This window comes from Pleurodeles waltl, chromosome 4_2 (genome assembly GCF_031143425.1).
Source record: "Pleurodeles waltl isolate 20211129_DDA chromosome 4_2, aPleWal1.hap1.20221129, whole genome shotgun sequence".
NCBI lineage: Eukaryota > Metazoa > Chordata > Amphibia > Caudata > Salamandridae > Pleurodeles > Pleurodeles waltl.
Window position 1 is genome coordinate 182,919,109 of NC_090443.1, and position 15,722 is coordinate 182,934,830.

A 15,722-nucleotide genomic window follows, 5' to 3' on the forward strand; every position below is an offset into this window, starting at 1 on the left:
GCAGCTTAGGCTGATAGATAATGGTAGCTTAGCAGAGCAGCTTAGGCTGAACTAGGAGACGGGTGAAGCTACTACAGAACCACTTAGTGTCATATGCACAATATCATAAGAAAACACAATACACAGTTATACTAAAAATAAAGGTACTTTATTTTTATGACAATATGCCAAAGTATCTTAGAGTGTACCCTCAGTGAGAGGATAGGAAATATACACAAGATATATGTACACAATACCAAAAATATGCAGTATAGTCTTAGAAAACAGTGCAAACAATGTATAGTTACAATAGGATGCAATGGGGACACATAGGGATAGGGGCAACACAAACCATATACTCCAAAAGTGGAATGCGAACCACGAATGGACCCCAAACCTATGTGACATTGTAGAGGGTCGCTGGGACTATTAGAAAATAGTGAGAGTTAGAAAAATAACCATCCCCAAGACCCTGAAAAGTGAGTGCAAAGTGCACTAAAGTTCCCCTAAGGACAAAGAAGTTGTGTTAGAGGAATAATGCAGGAAAGACACAAACCAACAATGCAACAACTGTGGATTTCCAATCTAGGGTACCTGTGGAACAAGGGGACCAAGTCCAAAAGTCACAAGCAAGTCGGAGATGGGCATATGGCCAAGAAATGCCAGCTGTGGATGCAAAGAAGCTTCTACTGGACAGAAGAAGCTGAGGTTTCTGCAGGAAAGAAAAGGGCTAGAGACTTCCCCTTTGGTGGACGGATCCCTCCCGCCGTGGAGAGTCATGCAGAAGTGTTTTCCCGCCGAAAGAACGCCAACAAGCCTTGCTAGCTGCAAATCGTGCAGTTAGGGTTTTTGGACGCTGCTGTGGCCCTGGAGGGACCAGGAGGTCGCAAATTGGACCAGGAGAGAGAAGGGACGTCGAGCAAGACAAGGAGCCCTCTCAGCAGCAGGTAGCACCCAGAGAAATGCAAGAAACAGGCACTACGAGGATGCGTGAAACGGTGCTCACCCAAAGTCGCATAAAGGAGTCCCACGTCGCCGGAGACCAACTTAGAAAGTCGTGCAATGCAGGTTAGAGTGCTGTGGACCCAGGCTTGGCTGTGCACAAAGGATTTCCGCCGGAAGTGCACAAGGGCCGGAGTACCTGCAAAAGTCGCGGTTCCCAGCAATGCAGCCCAGCGAGGTGAGGCAAGGACTTACCTCCACCAAACTTGGACTTAAGAGTCACTGGACTGTGGGGGTCACTTGGACAGAGTTGCTGGATTCGAGGGACCTCGCTCGTCGTGCTGAGAGGAGACCCAAGGGACGGGTAATGCAGCTTTTTGGTGCCTGCGGTTGCAGGGGGAAGATTCCGTCGACCCACGGGAGATTTCTTCGGAGCTTCTGGTGCAGAGAGGAGGCAGACTACCCCCACAGCATGCACAAGCAGGAAAACAGTCGAGAAGGCGGCAGGATCAGCGTTACAGAGTTGCAGTAGTCGTCTTTGCTACTATGTTGCAGGTTTGCAGGCTTCCAGCGCGGTCAGCAGTCGATTCCTTGGCAGAAGGTGAAGAGAGAGATGCAGAGGAACTCGGATGAGCTCTTGCATTCGTTATCTAAAGTTTCCCCAGAGACAGAGACCTTAAATAGCCAGAAAAGAGGGTTTGGCTACCTAGGAGAGAGGATAGGCTACTAACACCTGAAGGAGCCTATCAGAAGGAGTCTCTGACGTCACCTGGTGTAACTGGCCACTCAGAGCAGTCCAGTGTGCCAGCAGCACCTCTGTTTCCAAGATGGCAGAGGTCTGGAGCACACTGGAGGAGCTCTGGACACCTCCCAGGGGAGGTGCAGGTCAGGGGAGTGGTCACTCCCCTTTCCTTTGTCCAGTTTCACGCCAGAGCAGGGCTAAGGGGTCCCCTGAACCGGTGTAGACTGGCTTATGCAGAATTGGGCACATCTGTGCCCAACAAAGCATTTCCAGAGGCTGGGGGAGGCTACTCCTCCCCTGCCTTCACACCATTTTCCAAAGGGAGAGGGTGTAACACCCTCTCTCAGAGGAAGTTCTTTGTTCTGCCATCCTGGGCCAGGCCTGGCTGGACCCCAGGAGGGCAGATGCCTGTCTGAGGGGTTGGCAGAAGCAGCAGCTGCAGTGAAACCCCAGGAAGGGCAGTTTGGCAGTACCAGGGTCTGTGCTACAGACCACTGGGATCATGGGATTGTGCCAACTATGCCAGGATGGTATAGAGGGGGCAATTCCATGATCATAGACATGTTACATGGCCATATTCGGAGTTACCATTGTGAAGCTACATATAGGTAGTGACCTATATGTAGTGCACGCGTGTAATGGTGTCCCCGCACTCACAAAGTTCAGGGAATTGGCTCTGAACAATGTGGGGGCACCTTGGCTAGTGCCAGGGTGCCCTCACACTAAGTAACTTTGCACCTAACCTTTACCAGGTAAAGGTTAGACATATAGGTGACTTATAAGTTACTTAAATGCAGTGTAAAATGGCTGTGAAATAACTTGGACGTTATTTCACTCAGGCTGCAGTGGCAGGCCTGTGTAAGAATTGTCAGAGCTCCCTATGGGTGGCAAAAGAAATGCTGCAGCCCATAGGGATCTCCTGGAACCCCAATACCCTGGGTACCTCAGTACCATATACTAGGGAATTATAAGGGTGTTCCAGTAAGCCAATGTAAATTGGTAAAAATGGTCACTAGCCTGTCAGTGACAATTTGGAAAGAAAGGAGAGAGCATAACCACTGAGGTTCTGATTAGCAGAGCCTCAGTGAGACAGTTAGTCACTACACAGGTAACACATTCAGGCACACTTATGAGCACTGGGGCCCTGGGTTACCAGGGTCCCAGTGACACATACAACTAAAACAACATATATACAGTGAAAAATGGGGGTAACATGCCAGGCAAGATGGTACTTTCCTACAGTGTTACACCCTCTCCCTTTGGAAAAAGTTGTCAGGGCTGGGGAGGAGTAGCCTCCCCCAGCCTCTGGAAATGCTTTGATGGGCACAGATGGTGCCCATCTCTGCATAAGCCAGTCTGCATTGGTTCAGGGATCCCCCAGCCCTGCTCTGGCGCGAAACTGGACAAAGGAAAGGGTAGTGACCACTCCCCTGACCTGCACCTCCCAGGGGAGGTGCCCAGAGCTCCTCCAGTGTGCTCCAGACCTCTGCCATCTTGGAAACAGAGGTGCTGCTGGCACACTGGACTGCTCTGAGTGGCAAGGGCCAGCAGCTGACGTCAGAGACTCCTTCTGATAGGCTCTTACCTGTGTTGCTAGCCTATCCTCCTTCCTAAGTAGCCAAACCTCCTTTTCTGGCTATTTAGGGTCTCTGCTTTGGGGAATTCTTTAGATAACGAATGCAAGAGCTCATCAGAGTTCCTCTGCATCTCTCTCTTCACCTTCTGCCAAGGAATCGACCGCTGACTGTTCTGGACGCCTGCAAAACCGCAACAAAGTAGCAAAGACGAGTACTGCAACCTTGTATCGCTGATCCTGCGGCCTTCTCGACTGTTTTCCTGGTGGTGCATGCTGTGGGGGTAGTCTGCCTCCTCTCTGTACTAGAAGCTCTGAAGAAATCTCCCGTGGGTTGTAGGAGGCTGGACTGGCTTGTAGTGAGTACCAAGGGGTACTTGCACCTTGCACCAGGCCCAGTTATCCCTTATTAGTGTATAGGGTGTCTAGCAGCTTAGGCTGATAGATAATGGTAGCTTAGCAGAGCAGCTTAGGCTGAACTAGGAGACGTGTGAAGCTACTACAGTACCACTTAGTGTCATATGCACAATATCATAAGAAAACACAATACACAGTTATACTAAAAATAAAGGTACTTTATTTTTATGACAATATGCCAAAGTATCTTAGAGTGTACCCTCAGTGAGAGGATAGGAAATATACACAAGATATATATACACAATAGCAAAAATATGCAGTATAGTCTTAGAAAACAGTGCAAACAATGTATAGTTACAATAGGATGCAATGGGGAAACATAGGTATAGGGGCAACACAAACCATATACTCCAAAAGTGGAATGCGAACCACGAATGGACCCCAAACCTATGTGACCTTGTAGAGGGTCGCTGGGACTATCAGAAAATAGTGAGAGTTAGAAAAATAACCCTCCCCAAGGCCCTGAAAAGTGAGTGCAAAGTGCACTAAAGTTCCCCTAAGGACAAAAGAGTCGTGTTAGAGGAATAATGCAGGAAAGACACAAACCAGCAATGCAACAACTGTGGATTTCCAATCTAGGGTACCTGTGGAACAAGGGGACCAAGTCCAAAAGTCACAAGCAAGTCGGAGATGGGCAGATGCCCAGGAAATGCCAGCTGCGGGTGCAAAGAAGCTTCGACTGGACAGAAGAAGCTGAGGTTTCTGCAGGAACAAAAAGGGCTAGAGACTTCTCCTTTGGTGGACGGGTCCCTCTTGCCTTGGCGAGTTGTGTGGAAGTGTTTTCCCGCCAGAAGGACGCCAACAAGCCTTGCTACACGCAAATCGTGCGTTTGGCATTTTTGGACGCTGCTGGGGCCCAGGAGGGACCAGGAGGTCGAAAATTGGACCTGAAGAGAGAGGGGACGTCGAGCAAGACAAAGAGCCCTCACTGAAGCAGGTAGCACCCATAAAAGTGCCAGAAACAGGCACTACGAGGATGCGTGAAACGGTGCTCGCCGAAGTTGCACAAAGGAGTCCCACGTCGCCGGAGACCAACTTAGAAAGTCGTGCAATGCAGGTTAGAGTGCCGTGGACCCAGGCTTGGCTGTGCACAAAGGATTTCCGCCGGAAGTGCACAGGGGCCGGAGTAGCTGCAAAGTCACGGTTCCCAGCAATGCAGCCCCGCGAGGTGAGGCAAGGACTTACCTCCACCAAACTTGGGCTGAAGAGTCACAGGACTGTGGGGGTCACTTGGACAGAGTCGCTGGATTCGAGGGACCTCGCTCGTCGTGCTGAGAGGAGACCCAAGGGACCGGTAATGCAGCTTTTTGGTGCCTGCGGTTGCAGGGGGAAGATTCCGTCGACCCACAGGAGATTTCTTCGGAGCTTCTGGTGCAGAGAGGAGGCAGGCTACCCCCACAGCATGCACAAGCAGGAAAACAATCGAGAAGGCGGCAGGATCAGCGTTACAGAGTTGCAGTAGTCGTCTTTGCTACTATGTTGCAGGTTTGCAGGCTTCCAGCGCGGTCAGCGGTCGTTTCCTTATCAGAAGGTGAAGAGAGAGATGCAGAGGAACTCGGCTGAGCTCATGCATTCGTTATCTAAAGTTTCCCCAGAGACAGAGACCCTAAATAGCCAGAAAAGAGGGTTTGGCTACCTAGGAGAGAGGAAAGGCTACTAACACCGGAAGGAGCCTATCAGCAGGAGTCTCTGACGTCACCTGGTGGCACTGGCCACTCAGAGCAGTCCAGTGTGCCAGCAGCACCTCTGTTTCCAAGATGGCAGAGGTCTGGAGCACACTGGAGGAGCTCTGGACACCTCCCAGGGGAGGTGCAGGTCAGGGGAGTGGTCACTCCCCTTTCCTTTGTCCAGTTTCGCGCCAGAGCAGGGGCTAAGGGGTCCCTGAACCGGTGTAGACTGGCTTATGCAGAATTGGGCACATCTGTGCCCAACAAAGCATTTCCAGAGGCTGGGGGAGGCTACTCCTCCCCTGCCTTCACACCATTTTCCAAAGGGAGAGGGTGTCACACCCTCTCTCAGAGGAAGTTCTTTGTTCTGCCATCCTGGGCCAGGCCTGGCTGGACCCCAGGAGGGCAGCTGCCTGTCTGAGGGGTTGGCAGCAGCAGCAGCTGCAGTGAAACCCCAGGAAGGGCAGTCTGGCAGTACCAGGGTCTGTGCTACAGACCACTGGGATCATGGAATTGTACCAACAATGCCAGGATGGCATAGAGGGGGCAATTCCATGATCATAGACATGTTACATGGCCATATTCGGAGTTACCATGGTGAAGCTACATATAGGTAGTGACCTATATGTAGTGCACGCGTGTAATGGTGTCCCCGCACTCACAAAGTTCAGTGAATTGGCTCTGAACAATGTGGGGGCACCTTGGCTAGTGCCAGGGTGCCCTCACACTAAGTAACTTTGCACCTAACCTTTACCAGGTAAAGGTTAGACATATAGGTGACTTATAAGTTACTTAAGTGCAGTGTAAAATGGCTGTGAAATAACGTGGACGTTATTTCACTCAGGCTGCAGTGGCAGGCCTGTGTAAGAATTGTCAGAGCTCCCTATGGGTGGCAAAAGAAATGCTGCAGCCCATAGGGATCTCCTGGAACCCCAATACCCTGGGTACCTCAGTACCATATACTAGGGAATTATAAGGGTGTTCCAGTAAGCCAATGTAAATTGGTAAAAATGGTCACTAGCCTGTCAGGGACAATTTGGAAAGAAATGAGAGAGCATAACCACTGAGGTTCTGATTAGCAGAGCCTCAGTGAGACAGTTAGTCACTACACAGGTAACACATTCAGGCACACTTATGAGCACTGGGGCCCTGGGTTACCAGGGTCCCAGTGACACATACAACTAAAACAACATATATACAGTGAAAAAATGGGGGTAACATGCCAGGCAAGATGGTACTTTCCTACACAACCCCCCCCCCAAACGAAGGACAATAAGACTAGCCATGACCTGATGAGTCTTCATTGCCTAAGTGGAAATATCTGGAGAGTCCATCTGCATTGGAGTGGCTACTCCCAGGTCTATGTTCCACTGTATAGTCCATTCCCTGTAGGGATATGGACCACCTCAACAATTTAGGATTTTCACCTTTCATTTGTTTTAGCCAAAGTAGAGGTTTGTGGTCTGTCTGAACAATGAAGTGAGTGCCAAACAGGTATGGCCTCAACTTCTTCAGAGCCCAGACCACAGCAAAGGCCTCCCTCTCAATGGCAGACCAACGCTTTTCTCTAGGGGTCAACCTCCTACTAATAAAAGCAACAGGTTGATCCTGGCCCTCAGAATTAAGTTGTGATAGGACTGCCCCTACTCCTAATTCAGATGCATCAGTTTGGACATAGAATTTTTTAGAGTAACAAGGGCTTTTCAGGACAGGTGCAGAGCACATGGCCTGCTTGAGCTCCTCAAAAGCTTTCTGACAGCTTGCTGTCCACAATACCTTTTTAGGCATTTTCTTGGATGTGAGGTCATTAAGAGGGGCTGCAATGGAGCCATAGTTCTTAATGAACCTCCTGTAATACCCAGTGAGGCCTAGGAAGGCTCTCACCTGAGTCTGAGTGGTAGGGGGAACCCAATCAATAATAGTTTGGATTTTCCCCTGAAGTGGTGCAATCTGTTCCCCACCAACAAGGTGTCCCAGATAAACCACCTTACCCTGCCCTATCTGGCACTTTGAAGCCTTGATAGTGAGGCCTGCCTTTTGCAGGGCCTCCAAAACTTTCCATAGGTGGACCAGGTGATCATCCCAGCTGGAGCTAAAGACAGCTATATCGTCCAAATATGCTGCACTGAAAGCTTCCAGCCCTTGCAGGACTGTGTTCACCAACCTCTGAAAAGTGGCAGGTGCATTTTTCAAACCAAAAGGCATTACAGTAAACTGGTAATGTCCTCCAATGGTAGAAAATGCAGTCTTAGATTTAGCATCTTCTGATAATTTGATCTGCCAATACCCTGCAGTCAAATCAAAAGTGCTTAGATACTTGGCAGATGCCAGTGTATCTATAAGCTCATCTGCCCTGGGTATAGGGTGAGCATCAGTTTTGGTTACCATGTTGAGACCTCTATAGTCTACACAAAACCGCATTTCCTTCTTTCCATCTTTAGAATTGGGTTTTGGTACCAGTACCACAGGAGAAGCCCATGGACTGTCAGAGTGCTCAACCACTCCTAGTTCCAACATTTTCTGAACTTCTTGCTTTATGCAGTCCCTGACATGGTCAGGCTGCCTATAGATCTTACTCTTGACAGGTAAACTGTCTCCAGTATCTATAGTGTGCTCACACCAAGAAGTGGTGCCTGGCACAGTAGAGAATAGTTCTGAAAATTGTCCTAGGAGATTTATGCAATTATCTTTCTGCTCAGCAGTAAGACAATCAGCCAAAATTACACCTTCCACAAGAGCATCTTGTTCTGTGGAAGAGAAGAGATCAGGTAGAGGATCACTGTCTTCTTCCTGTCCCTCATCAGTTGCCATGAGCAGGGTGAGATCAGCCCTGTCATAGTAGGGTTTCAGGCGGTTGACATGGAGCACCCTAAGGGGACTCCTGGCAGTGCCTAAGTCAACCAAGTAGGTGACTTCACCCTTCTTTTCAACAATTGTGTGGGGTCCACTCCATTTATCTTGGAGTGCTCTTGGGGCCACAGGCTCCAAGACCCACACTTTCTGCCCTGGTTGGTACTGAACCAAAACAGCCTTCTGATCATGCCATTGCTTCTGGAGCTCTTGGCTGGCCTGAAGGTTTTTACTGGCCTTTTTCATGTACTCAGCCATCCTTGATCTGAGGCCAAGTACATAATCCACAATATCCTGCTTAGGAGCTTTTAAAGGTTGTTCCCAACCCTCCTTTACAAGTGTGAGTGGACCCCTAACAGGGTGTCCAAAAAGAAGTTCAAAGGGGCTGAAGCCCACTCCTTTCTGGGGTACCTCCCTGTAGGCAAAAAGGAGGCATGGTAGAAGGATATCCCATCTCCTGCGGAGTTTTTCAGGGAGTCCCATAATCATGCCTTTGAGAGTTTTATTAAATCTCTCCACCAGTCCATTTGTTTGTGGATGATAGGGTGTTGTGAACTTGTACGTTACACCACACTCCTTCCACATGGCCTTTAAGTATGCAGACATGAAATTGCTTCCCCTGTCTGATACTACTTCCTTTGGGAAGCCCACCCTGGAAAATATTCCCAGGAGGGCCTTTGCCACTGCAGGAGCTGTAGTGGTCCTTAAAGGAATTGCTTCAGGATATCTTGTGGCATGGTCCACTACCACCAAGATAAACCTATTGCCTGAAGCAGTAGGAGGGTCAAGGGGGCCAACTATGTCAACCCCTACCCTTTCAAAGGGAACCCCAACCACAGGTAGTGGGATAAGGGGTGCCTTTGGGGTGCCACCTGTCTTGCCACTGGCTTGACAGGTTTCACAGGACTTACAAAATTCCTTTGTGTCCTCAGACATCCTAGGCCAATGAAACAATGGAACCAATCTGTCCCAAGTTTTCATTTGACCCAGGTGCCCAGCTAGGGGAATGTCATGTGCCAGTGTTAGGAGGAACTTTCTGTACTCCTGAGGAATCACTAATCTCCTGGCAGCTCCAGGTTTAGGATCCCTATGCTCAGTGTACAAGAGGTTGTCCTCCCAGTAAACTCTGTGAGAGTCACTGACATCCCCATTAGCCTGTTTGACAGCTTGCTGTCTGAGACCCTCTAATGTGGGACAGGTTTGCTGTGCCACACTCAGCTCCTCTCTGGCAGGCCCCCCTTCACCCAAAAGCTCAGCAGTGTCTGCTTCCAGCTCCTCTGGTGTAGGTTCTGCACAGGGAGGGAATTCTTCTTCCTCAGAAGTTGAATCCACTGTAGAGGGAGGGATAGTAGGAAGTGGTTTGCTTCTACTAGCCCTAGCTTTAGGGAGCACTTGGTCCATTGTTCCAGGCTCCAAGCTTCCCTGTCCTTTTTGCTTTTTGGCCTGAGCCCTTGTCAAAGCAAAAATATGCCCTGAGATGCCCAGCATTGCTGCATGGGCTTCCAACTCCACATCTGACCAAGCTGATGTCTCCAAATCATTCCCTAATAGACAGTCTACAGGTAAATCTGAAGCTACCACAACTTTCTTTGGACCAGTTACCCCCCCCCCAGTTGAGATTTACAACAGCCATGGGGTGGCTTTGTGTTATGTTGTGAGCATCGGTTACTTGGTACTGGTGTCCAAGTATGTGTTCTTCAGGGTGCACCAGTTTCTCAATCACCATTGTGACACTGGCACCTGTGTCCCTGTAGGCCTGGACCTCAACACCATTTATAAGGGTTAGTTGCTTGTACTTCTCCAAGTTATGTGGGCAAGCAACCAAAGTGGCTAAATCAATATTCCCTTCAGAGACTAAAGTAGCCTCTGTGGTCTCCCTAATTAGACCAACCCCAACTAAATTACCAAAAGTGAGCCCAGCTACTCCCTTGGATTGGCTATTAGTAGGTTTGCTCCCACCACCACTGCTATTAGTAGGGACACTAGGTGTAGCAGTAGGGGGTGTAGTGGTAGGAGCAGTGGTGCCTTTCTTTGGACAACTGGGATCTGTTGTCCAATGGCCTTTTATTTTACATAAATAGCACCATGGTTTCTTTTCCTTGTTCTGATTAAAGGAGGATTTGGACCCACCACCCCCACCAGAGTGTTTTTGTGGGCCTGATGAAGACTCATTTTTAGATTTGTCCCCACCCTTGTCAGAAGACTTACCATCCTTCTTTTTGTTGCCATCTTTGTCACCCCCTGTATGAACTTTTCTGTTCACTCTTGTTCTGACCCATTTGTCTGCCTTCTTTCCCAATTCTTGGGGAGAGGTCAGATCAGAGTCCACCAAGTACTGGTGCAACAAATCAGACACACAATTATTAAGAATATGCTCTCTCAGGATTAAGTTATACAGGCTGTCATAATCAGTAACTTTACTGCCATGTAACCACCCCTCCAAGGCCTTCACTGCCTGGTCAATGAAATCAACCCAGTCTTGTGAAGACTCCTTTTTGGTCTCTCTGAACTTTATCCTGTACTGTTCAGTGGTTAAGCCATAACCATCCAGGAGTGCATTCTTAAGAACTTGGAAATTATTGGCATCATTTTCTTTCACAGTAAGGGGCCTATCCCTACCTTTTCCACTAAATGATAGCCATAGGATAGCAGCCCACTGCCTTTGAGGGACATCCTGTACAACACAGGCCCTCTCAAGTGCAGCAAACCACTTGTTAATGTCATCCCCCTCCTTATAAGGGGGAACTATATTGTGCAGATTCCTGGAATCATGCTCTTTTGCAGGATTACTATGGGGAATACTGCTGCTGCCACCATGGGTATCTAAACCCAACTTCTGTCTTTCCTTCTCTAATTCAAAAGACTGTCTATCCAAATCCAGCTGTTGCTTTTTAAGCTTCAGTCTGGTTTGTTCCACCCTCAACTTATTGAGTTCCCTCTCTAACATTCTGTCATCAGGGTTGGTGGGAGGGACATTTCTAGAAACAGAGCTATGATGGGAATGAACAGAAGGAGACCTGTCCCTTACAGAAGCCAACTTAACAGCTTGGTTTACAGAAACATTACTACCAGTGTGGTGAGAATAAATGCTTTTGCTATGATGTGAGACAACACTATTTTTATGGTGTGGCTCATCATCATTACCATCTATGCTAGATTGTCTAGTAATGGGCAGGCTAGGAAGTTTCTTTCCTGAATCTTTTCCTGGGGGAGTCCCTGAATCTGATTGGGAACTATTAGGTACTTTTTCAACAGATGGGGCACCTATGGCCTTATCCTGTTCTCTAAGCATGTTAATTAATAGTTCTAAGGCAGGATTCTTCCCTACACTCAAACCTCTCTCTATACAGAGACTCCTTGCTCTTTTCCAGCTAAGGTTGTCATATGCAAGTTTGGACAGATCAACACTTTGGCCTGTGCCAGACATTTTTTTTAGAGAGAGTTAAAGTGATAGAGAAAGAGACAAAAGTTTTCAGAACTTTTTGGAAAGACAGAAAAAAAACTTTTTAAACTTTTAAGAACTTTCTGAAAGTTTAGAAGTACTTTTCAGCACTTAGAAAAGAGTGAAAAGAGGAAATGCAAAACTTTTTGGCTATGTGTATATACACTGACCTTGTTTTGTATATTTTTCTCTTATGAAAAGTACAATGACAAGAGTGGTAAGTAGTCTCAAGCACTTATCCCACCACTGCACAACCAATGTAGGAGGCTGGACTGGCTTGTAGTGAGTACCAAGGGGTACTTGCACCTTGCACCAGGCCCAGTTATCCCTTATTAGTGTATAGGGTGTCTAGCAGCTTAGGCTGATAGATAATGGTAGCTTAGCAGAGCAGCTTAGGCTGAACTAGGAGACGTGTGAAGCTACTACAGTACCACTTAGTGTCATATGCACAATATCATAAGAAAACACAATACACAGTTATACTAAAAATAAAGGTACTTTATTTTTATGACAATATGCCAAAGTATCTTAGAGTGTACCCTCAGTGAGAGGATAGGAAATATACACAAGATATATATACACAATAGCAAAAATATGCAGTATAGTCTTAGAAAACAGTGCAAACAATGTATAGTTACAATAGGATGCAATGGGGAAACATAGGTATAGGGGCAACACAAACCATATACTCCAAAAGTGGAATGCGAACCACGAATGGACCCCAAACCTATGTGACCTTGTAGAGGGTCGCTGGGACTATCAGAAAATAGTGAGAGTTAGAAAAATAACCCTCCCCAAGGCCCTGAAAAGTGAGTGCAAAGTGCACTAAAGTTCCCCTAAGGACAAAAGAGTCGTGTTAGAGGAATAATGCAGGAAAGACACAAACCAGCAATGCAACAACTGTGGATTTCCAATCTAGGGTACCTGTGGAACAAGGGGACCAAGTCCAAAAGTCACAAGCAAGTCGGAGATGGGCAGATGCCCAGGAAATGCCAGCTGCGGGTGCAAAGAAGCTTCGACTGGACAGAAGAAGCTGAGGTTTCTGCAGGAACGAAAAGGGCTAGAGACTTCCCCTTTGGTGGACGAATCTCACTCGCCTTGGAGAGTCGTGCAAAAGTGTTTTCCCGCCGGAAGGATGCCAACAAGCCTTGCTACACGCAAATCGTGCGTTTGGCGTTTTTGGATGCTGCTGGGGCCCAGGAGGGACTAGGAGGTCGCAAATTGGACCTGAAGAGAGAGGGGACGTCGAGCAAGACAAAGAGCCCTCACTGAAGCAGGTAGCTCCCGGAGAAGTGCCAGAAACAGGCACTACGAGGATGCGTGAAACGGTGCTCGCCGAAGTTGCACAAAGGAGTCCTACGTCGCCGGAGACCAACTTAGAAAGTCGTGCAATGCAGGTTAGAGTGCCGTGGATCCAGGCTTGGCTGTGCACAAAGGATTTCCGCCGGAAGTGCACAGGGGCCGGAGTAGCTGCAAAGTCGCGGTTCCCAGCAATGCAGCCCCGCGAGGTGAGGCAAGGACTTACCTCCACCAAACTTGGGCTGAAGAGTCACTGCACTGTGGGGGTCACTTGGACAGAGTCGCTGGATTCGAGGGACCTCGCTCGTCGTGCTGAGAGGAGACCCAAGGGACCGGTAATGCAGCTTTTTGGTGCCTGCGGTTGCAGGGGGAAGATTCCGTCGACCCACGGGAGATTTCTTCAGAGCTTCTGGTGCAGAGAGGAGGCAGGCTACCCCCACGGCATGCACAAGCAGGAAAACAGTCGAGAAGGCGGCAGGATCAGCGTTACAGAGTTGCAGTAGTCGTCTTTGCTACTATGTTGCAGGTTTGCAGGCTTCCAGCGCGGTCAGCGGTCGTTTCCTTATCAGAAGGTGAAGAGAGGGATGCAGAGGAACTCGGCTGAGCTCATGCATTCGTTATCTAAAGTTTCCCCAGAGACAGAGACCCTAAATAGCCAGAAAAGAGGGTTTGGCTACCTTGGAGAGAGGAAAGGCTACTAACACCTGAAGGAGCCTATCAGCAGGAGTCTCTGACGTCACCTGGTGGCACTGGCCACTCAGAGCAGTCCAGTGTGCCAGCAGCACCTCTGTTTCCAAGATGGCAGAGGTCTGGAGCACACTGGAGGAGCTCTGGACACCTCCCAGGGGAGGTGCAGGTCAGGGGAGTGGTCACTCCCCTTTCCTTTGTCCAGTTTCGCGCCAGAGCAGGGGCTAAGGGGTCCCTGAACCGGTGTAGACTGGCTTATGCAGAATTGGGCACATCTGTGCCCAACAAAGCATTTCCAGAGGCTGGGGGAGGCTACTCCTCCCCTGCCTTCACTCCATTTTCCAAAGGGAGAGGGTGTCACACCCTCTCTCAGAGGAAGTTCTTTGTTCTGCCATCCTGGGCCAGGCCTGGCTGGACCCCAGGAGGGCAGCTGCCTGTCTGAGGGGTTGGCAGCAGCAGCAGCTGCAGTGAAACCCCAGGAAGGGCAGTCTGGCAGTACCAGGGTCTGTGCTACAGACCACTGGGATCATGGAATTGTACCAACAATGCCAGGATGGCATAGAGGGGGCAATTCCATGATCATAGACATGTTACATGGCCATATTCGGAGTTACCATGGTGAAGCTACATATAGGTAGTGACCTATATGTAGTGCACGCGTGTAATGGTGTCCCCGCACTCACAAAGTTCAGTGAATTGGCTCTGAACAATGTGGGGGCACCTTGGCTAGTGCCAGGGTGCCCTCACACTAAGTAACTTTGCACCTAACCTTTACCAGGTAAAGGTTAGACATATAGGTGACTTATAAGTTACTTAAGTGCAGTGTAAAATGGCTGTGAAATAACGTGGACGTTATTTCACTCAGGCTGCAGTGGCAGGCCTGTGTAAGAATTGTCAGAGCTCCCTATGGGTGGCAAAAGAAATGCTGCAGCCCATAGGGATCTCCTGGAACCCCAATACCCTGGGTACCTCAGTACCATATACTAGGGAATTATAAGGGTGTTCCAGTAAGCCAATGTAAATTGGTAAAAATGGTCACTAGCCTGTCAGTGACAATTTGGAAAGAAATGAGAGAGCATAACCACTGAGGTTCTGATTAGCAGAGCCTCAGTGAGACAGTTAGTCACTACACAGGTAACACATTCAGGCACACTTATGAGCACTGGGGCCCTGGGTTACCAGGGTCCCAGTGACACATACAACTAAAACAACATATATACAGTGAAAAAATGGGGGTAACATGCCAGGCAAGATGGTACTTTCCTACACAACCCCCCCCCCCAAACGAAGGACAATAAGACTAGCCATGACCTGATGAGTCTTCATTGTCTAAGTGGAAATATCTGGAGAGTCCATCTGCATTGGAGTGGCTACTCCCAGGTCTATGTTCCACTGTATAGTCCATTCCCTGTAGGGATATGGACCACCTCAACAATTTAGGATTTTCACCTTTCATTTGTTTTAGCCAAAGTAGAGGTTTGTGGTCTGTCTGAACAATGAAGTGAGTGCCAAACAGGTATGGCCTCAACTTCTTCAGAGCCCAGACCACAGCAAAGGCCTCCCTCTCAATGGCAGACCAACGCTTTTCTCTAGGGGTCAACCTCCTACTAATAAAAGCAACAGGTTGATCCTGGCCCTCAGAATTAAGTTGTGATAGGACTGCCCCTACTCCTAATTCAGATGCATCAGTTTGGACATAGAATTTTTTAGAGTAACAAGGGCTTTTCAGGACAGGTGCAGAACACATGGCCTGCTTGAGCTCCTCAAAAGCTTTCTGACATCTTGCTGTCCACAATACCTTTTTAGGCATTTTCTTGGATGTGAGGTCATTAAGAGGGGCTGCAATGGAGCCATAGTTCTTAATGAACCTCCTGTAATACCCAGTGAGGCCTAGGAAGGCTCTCACCTGAGTCTGAGTGGTAGGGGGAACCCAATCAATAATAGTTTGGATTTTCCCCTGAAGTGGTGCAATCTGTTCCCCACCAACAAGGTGTCCCAGATAAACCACCTTACCCTGCCCTATCTGGCACTTTGAAGCCTTGATAGTGAGGCCTGCCTTTTGCAGGGCCTCCAAAACTTTCCATAGGTGGACCAGGTGATCATCCCAGCTGGAGCTAAAGACAG